The sequence below is a fragment of the Ochlerotatus camptorhynchus genome, unplaced genomic scaffold (assembly GCF_037179485.1).
Source record: "Ochlerotatus camptorhynchus isolate MF236.1 unplaced genomic scaffold, CSIRO-AGI_Acam_v1.1 ptg000176l, whole genome shotgun sequence".
NCBI lineage: Eukaryota > Metazoa > Arthropoda > Insecta > Diptera > Culicidae > Ochlerotatus > Ochlerotatus camptorhynchus.
Window position 1 is genome coordinate 113632 of NW_027040666.1, and position 7308 is coordinate 120939.

A 7308-nucleotide genomic window follows, 5' to 3' on the forward strand; every position below is an offset into this window, starting at 1 on the left:
AGCAAGCCACTCTCGATGTGTGCCACGTGATCGTCTGTTTTCTCGGCAGCAACCATTCCCAAGTAACAAATCTAGAGCTGGTTGGTTTTATTTAAATTTTATAATGGTTTTATTACAGCAACAACCATTTCCTATAGTTTTATGATGGTCATACGCAATTCTACAAAATTTAAGCCTTAAAAAACACTTATAACTATCTTTAAAACCATGATAAAACCTATTATAAAACCAGCTGACAGTGTTTATCCCATTCCTGCATACTGTTTATTGATTGATTAGTTAAAATTAAGAAATAAAATTCATTGAATGAAATCAGTACCATTGATATAAGGAAATTTTTTTTCGAAATCATTCTTTATTGTTAACGTTGTTGTTGTCGTCGTCCTTTTTGGCTCCGTACTTCAGGTTCTTCGGTCGGTTCTTATGGGCAGACGTGACCTTTGACGTTAATCGCTGCTTGCTGTTCTTCATCACACCCTTCAAAAACTTTTCACACGATGCTTCCGAGAAATCTTGGTCCGCCAATCTGACCACCCTGAAGAAGAGTTCCCGGAACTTTGCATAGAATTTAAGTGGAATCTTGGATGTACCCGCTTCCAACTCGTTCGATCCACTCGGTTGATTTCCAGTGAGTTCTGTATTATCTCGTGCGAGCCCCGTCCAGGAACACATGTTTACAATTTCCCGAGTTGCCATATAGTCAATCAGACGATATGCGAAGTCCACTCCATCTGATTTTCCGGTAGTTCCACAAATGGTGCTTAGTTTTGAAACATGACGATTCATACTGCTTTCATCCTTCAGTTCAGCTTCCAGGCGGTCCAAATTCTCGAGAGAGTCGACTGGTTTGAATGCCACGTCTGCGACGGGAGTGATAGATCGAGCTTGAACATGCTTCTCGATCGATAAAACTTTTTTGTTAGAATATCCACAGAAGCAGTGAGCTGTGCCAAGCTAGCCATAATCTTAAGCTGATTATTATACAGCAATACTTGATTAGTAATGCTGACTGCTCCTGGAAATATGCGGTTTACTTCGGGCTCCGTCACACCGGCCTCAGTGACATTTGGAAGATTTCCTCCTGATGTCATTGGCTGCATTTCACCAACATAACTGTTGCTTGGAATAGCTTGCTGCACTGAAATTTGCTCGTCGACATACACGACTGATGAATCATCCACATGAAGTACCTGCAATAGAACATAAATCAATCAGTGTAACGGAAACCAAGTATTGATATTTAATAATGTAATTTACCATGTCGCCAGTGTTCATTGGTGATTCTGCTACAGAAAAATTGATCTTGTCATTTTGCGGATTGGTTAGAAACACGTTAAAATCCTTAACCACACTCGACGACTTCTTTTCGGCATTCTTGTGACGAAACTTTTTTGCTTTTGGCTGCAAAAGCTCATCTTCGTCAACCTCCGTATCCGTGATTGATTCCATCCTCTCCAGTTCTTGATGAGCTTCAGCGTAAGTAGGGAACTCACGTTTCAACACACAATTCAGCTTCTCCCAGTTAATATTGGGGCAGGAGTTCTCATCGTGGCACAATCTAGGAACCGCTGATTTTTTTGGCCATGACAAAACATTCTTATCTTCCCATCGCGATGGCACAACTCACCGTTTTCTACGGTTTGCACGATTTTAAATGGCATATTGAGCTTTTTTCGTTCGACAAAATTCACAGAAGCAATATAAACTCAACACAATAGAAATACTACGAATTCTTGACTCAATATTTTGTTTTGATTTTGTTTTGGATATATACAGAAACACGCTTGCGCAGCGTTACCTAATTATGGCAAAAACATTTTTTTTTATTTTAGTGTTAGGAACACATTATGTGTCCTACTAATGACGAATGAGTTTCAAGCCTACTTATCTTAATTGCTGGTTATGTCCTATGCCCTTTTTTTTACTATCCACTCTTCGGATTTAGTTCCGTAGTTGAATAATTCAAGTATCGGCTATTGCAAATACATTTATAGTTTTTTGGGTAATTTTCAACTCATGAATAAGGTAGTGCATTGAAATCGTGTAGCACTTGCAAATCATAATGCATAATATTTCTTAGAGATGGCGCTGCTTATGACAACAGACGAGAAAAAATCTATAGCGCAACTTTTTCAAAAGGCCATATAAACAAACTGAATTTTTATTTGCATATGTTATTCCGCGCTGCGTGCTTTTGTTAAGTACATTAATTTATTATGGATACATAGATTATAAATCTATACTAATATTAGCTAATCTTTGCTCAGCATCCATCGATATTTTACATAATCAAATGAAATGGTACATGGTCGTACTTGGAAAGTTATGCGTGAGTTCCTTTATCATTTTTTCCAAACTACACCTGTCATCCACCCATGTATTTCGACAGCATAAATCCATGTATATTGGCATTGACGAGAGCTCTGAGCCTTTAAAGCCCAAGTGCAATGACAGTGGAAGCGGAATAGTAGCGGAAAAGCCCGATCAGAGTAAGCCTACTTGTCGGATTGAAAACTAGTAGAACTAAACCAACTTCAGTTAGGCATATTGATGGCATTTGTGACAACTGTCAAATTGACCATTTCCGTTTTGCTTCCGCCCACATTGAGTTTGGGTCTTCAGTCTACTTGTGAAACATGATAGAGTTTTTCCTCGACTTTTGCTTATCCTCTCACTCCACCACAAATTCCTATAAGGAACTGTCAAAATTTGTGTGAATAAACATCACTTCGACAGTCGTCAATGGGAATAGATCAGTACACGGTCCCTAACCTCACTTTTTGCTTCTTATCATTTTGTCTGTGAGTAAAAGAGATGGCAACGATTCGAGCCAACTAACCACCCAAAAAGGTCAAAATTTATGGGTGAGAGAAGAGTGCGGCAAATATTCGTGCACTGATCTATTAGAAGATCGGTCAAGTTTTGGTTTTGAGGTGATTTTTTTTTCGTTTTGAGGAAGTGAGAAATACCTAGCATCTGTTAAAGTGACAAACGATTTCCAAGAAAAAAAAAAACGACGGTATCAGATTCCTAGCATAGAAGTAGTTATGGTCAACAACACCACAATTTATTCAGCTCACTGAAAGAAAAAACGATAATTGACCATTATCTAAACAACGATATTCCGGCTTTTGTTTACGTTCAATGTTACGTCGCTGCAAGCTAGATCCATGCATGATGTTTACATTTCGTTTGTCCGGGTCCGGGATCATAACAGAACTGATGCAGAAGTCCATCAAACAACGACCATTTCGGAAATTCTGAACCTGCCGTAAACTAGTCTACCTCGGATAGCTGACAGCGAAGATATCTGTCCACTGACAAATCACCAGGAGCAAATTTTCTAATATGAGGATCAAATTAAAAATATCCTAGCAATGAATGTAACAGCAACAGCAAGGCAGTAAGTATGATTCGCTTGGTTTTTACTGATTAATTGCAGATTGATTTTTAATGGTAAACTATTTATTTTAGAACTTAAATTACGCATTTTTTGATTAACTTGCAATAACCATTAAGGTAAACGTGAAAAATGAAGTGAGTCCACATTTAAACAACAATCTGGAGACAGGTGTGATGTTGACAATGTAGCTATTCTTGGGTTGTTAGTGATCAATTAGCAATGTCAGTATTTGTTTTTTCACAGAGCCAATTTGAAGTAGATGGAGCTACTCGGTCACAATATAATTGTAAAGTGATGATAAAAGCAATCGATGGCGGACAAAATCCACAGCTCGACAAGAGGCTTGTTCCAGTGAAATGTTTATTTTGTCATTTGTCGTCTTAATGAATATTATGCTTTAATTTTGTTTCAGATTGATACTGATGCTGTTTCAGTTAACCAATCACCATCAAAATGATTTATTCTTCAGAGTTCATCGTTACGGTTACTTACGTACAGGGGCGTAGCGTGCTAGGGGTGGATAATGTGGTTATCATCAATGAAGAGACTAACAACCACCTCTAGACCTCCCCTGCTCGAAGGATTTTTTTCTCCCGTATAGAGTAGTTTTCTGCTTCTAAGGGATGACACCCTTGTTATCCACCGCGGGTGTCACCCACTCACGCTACGCCTCTGCTTACGTATACGATGTAAACTGTGCCTGCATTCAGAACTCACCAAGTGGGCAGACGATATTGCCAAGCTATGGAAGACAAGTTTGAGTATCACGACAAGAGTGGTGAAGTGATCATCAATCTCCAAAAGAACGAATTGTGTAAATTTCCAAATGTATAACGATGGTAGTTGGAACCGGACGAAAATTTGCTGCCTTCAGGGAAACCGAAAACATTGAGATGATTTTCGTGGATTACGACAATTTTTTTTTTACTTGTAAAATTTGTTTATTCTTCAGAAAGTTTAAAAAGTAATTACAAAATAATTATTAAAACTTCGATATCTAATTCGAATTCTAATGAGGCTATGTCAATAACATTATTACACAACATAACAAAGGTGACATATTTTATGAACAATTTGAGTATTCTATGTCTTTTGGTTCTTTCTATGCTCCCCAGTTGAGGCCTTAATAGTTCTTCTATCGAGAGTGTACGCCATCCATTGAGTATAATCGTTATCTTCCGCTGCAGCAGTCTCCAAGCTGGCTCCACGCGTACGCATTCACTGAACTTGTGCTGCAGTGTTTCACAGGCAGCGTTACAGTGTAGGCAGTTTTCACCATCGGTTCTGTTCATTCGGTACATCAGTTTTCGGTGCTCAATTTTTCCGTTGACTAACAAGAATAAGGCACTTCGTTCACTTGAATTCAGCTGTCGCATGGTTATATTTGTCCAGATTTGCCGCCAATTTGCTGCTGGATACTCACGAGTAACTTTGGGTGTTTCCGTTTGTTCGATGAAATGGTTATGAATACTATCGGCGGTAAGGTTTTGTTGGACTTGCGGAGGGAGTGTTGGGAGATTTAAAAGGATAAGTTTGAGTCAAGGACAATCTGCGGGAGGGGTGGGATTTTGGTGAGTGAGAAAGGACCTATAGAAGGGAAGGGAAGCGATATCATTCACATGTCGATTAAGTAGCAGCGCCTTGCACTTTAAAGCTGGCAAGTGCAGTTTCAAGCCACCTGCTTCTCTGCTACGCGCGAGCTGTTGCATTGGAACTCTTGCTGCGATGCCTCGCCACAGAAAGGTTCCCATCGTAGAAGTCAGTTTTGACGTATGAGCGGCAGTTAGTGTGAGAATGGATGCGAGATACCATATCTTTGACGTGATGAATGTGTTGAGCAGGATCACTTTTTGGTGCAAGGTGAGAGTACGGACAGAGTGGAGATAAATCTGCCGAGAGAATTTACCGACAAGCTCATCCCAGTTTAACTTGTTCATCAGCCGTATCGAGTTAGCGAAAGTCACCCCCAAAATACGAACGGTGTTTTCGTTCCAAAGCCACGGCACTCTGAGTGGCAAGACGTCAGTGTAGCCCACTGATATCGACGCAGATTTCTCTAGGCTCAGCCTTGCACCAGAGGCACGTTCGAAATGTTGAAATGTCTCACGTATCAGTTCCATTCTTGCCAGGCATGTGCTGATCACCGACACATCATCGGCATATGCAACAACGAGATCAGGTCCACATATCTCCTCGAGCTGCTTCATCAATGGGTGTAGATAGAGGACGAATAGATGCATGGAGAGAGGGTCCCCCTGGCGAACCGATCGCTCGATGGGGAATGCTTCCGAGAGATGCCCGTTTATCAACAGGCGAGAGGACGACAAATCTCCGATTTTGCTTAGTAGACGAACGAGATTTGGATTGAACCCGAGCGAGCACATGTTACGAAAAAGAAACGACCGGTCCACTACGTCGAAAGCGTGACAGAGATCGAATGATGCCAGTAAACCACGTTGTTTACATTTGGTCAGTCGTGCGATTCGATCTTTCAAAGCAAGGGTAGCTTGAAATATATTCCGGCCGAAGTTAGAGCATTTTTGACTCTCGCTGACCACTCGGTGGGTACTCATCACGCTCTCCAGACGCTGTTTAAGAATACGAGAGAGGATTTTATAATCAAAGTTGAGTAATGAGATTGGTCTATAAGAGTGCGCTGAACGATCGTTTCCCTTCTTCTTCACAAGTACGATCACACCGTCAACAAAATCAGCTGGAAAGTTACCTGAAAGTGCCTCGTTTATGACGAGTGTGATTTCTCTCCACATGACATCGAAAGTTTTGAGATAGAACTCTCGTGGCAAAGAGTCTCCTCCGGGAGACTTGTTCGAGCTGCTAGTATTGATGGCTGTGTATATTTCAGCCGGAGTTATCTCATTCATACAGGACTCACTTACCGGGTCGTTTTCAGGGATCATTCTCTCGCATTCGAATGTGTCTGCTGCTGCTCTTTCCGTCTCACCCGCAGCGTATAGCGATTGGTAGAAGCCAAGCATGTGTCGTTCGATCGCACCAGGATCATCGATGAGTTGGTTATCGTTGTTTCGCAGTTGTGTGATGGTTGTTTTTTTCCTATGCCTATCGCCCAGCTGGAACATTGAGATCGGTTCTCCAGAGATGAAGGACTCGTTTACGCTCATGAATGCTTGCGTGAAGCTGCGCTGAAGAGTCAACATTTTTGCTTTTACGCGATTTATTGTTGACAGCATCGCAGGGTTTTGGTAGTAGCCATCGTACGCTCGCCGTAATTCTCCATATAGGCGTTGGTGTACCTGATGAAAATCGTCGAAAGCAGCCTTTGATTTCCAACGGAAAAATGATTTTATTTTGGGCTTAGCGCACGACAGCCACCACTGCATCCATGAGGGGTAATTTCGACGCTGGCGGGTCCAGTATTGCCAGCGTACCTGGAACTCGTGAATGTTGTCTGTTGTCAACAGGTGTGGACGTAGCGACCAAAAACCACGACCAGGTTCGCGGCTTGATTGAAGAAGACAAATTCGCGTTGTTACGGCTTTATGGTCAGAAAAACAGCAAACATGCGCATCAGCTGTTCTCAACTGACTTCGTAGACCCTGGCTAACGTACATACGGTCTAGGCGAGAAGATGAGTTGTGTGTAATGTACGTGTAGCCCGGTATATTTGGACAGAGTTGTTCCCAAACATCGAGGAGCTGCAGCTGCTGTACGGTTGAGGGCAGAGTGGGGCTGTGATTGTATCCCGTTGCATCACGTTGCCGTAGAACACAGTTGAAATCGCCAGCTATCAATGTGTGCTCTGTGCGATGTCGGAGATAGTAAGCGAGAGTATTGATGAAGAAACGCTCCCTCTCCGCTCTAAGGGTCGTACCAGATGGAGCGTAAACGTTACATATTGTAGTGTTCTGCACCCGTAGTGCAATCAG

The 7308-nt window shown here is 41.7% G+C and overlaps 1 pseudogene; it reads right to left on the reverse strand.

The window, feature by feature from the left end:
* Positions 1 to 348: 348 nt before the first annotated feature.
* On the reverse strand, positions 349 to 1661 carry LOC135701779 (uncharacterized; annotated as a pseudogene).
* Between the last annotated feature and the right edge of the window lie 5647 nt (positions 1662 to 7308).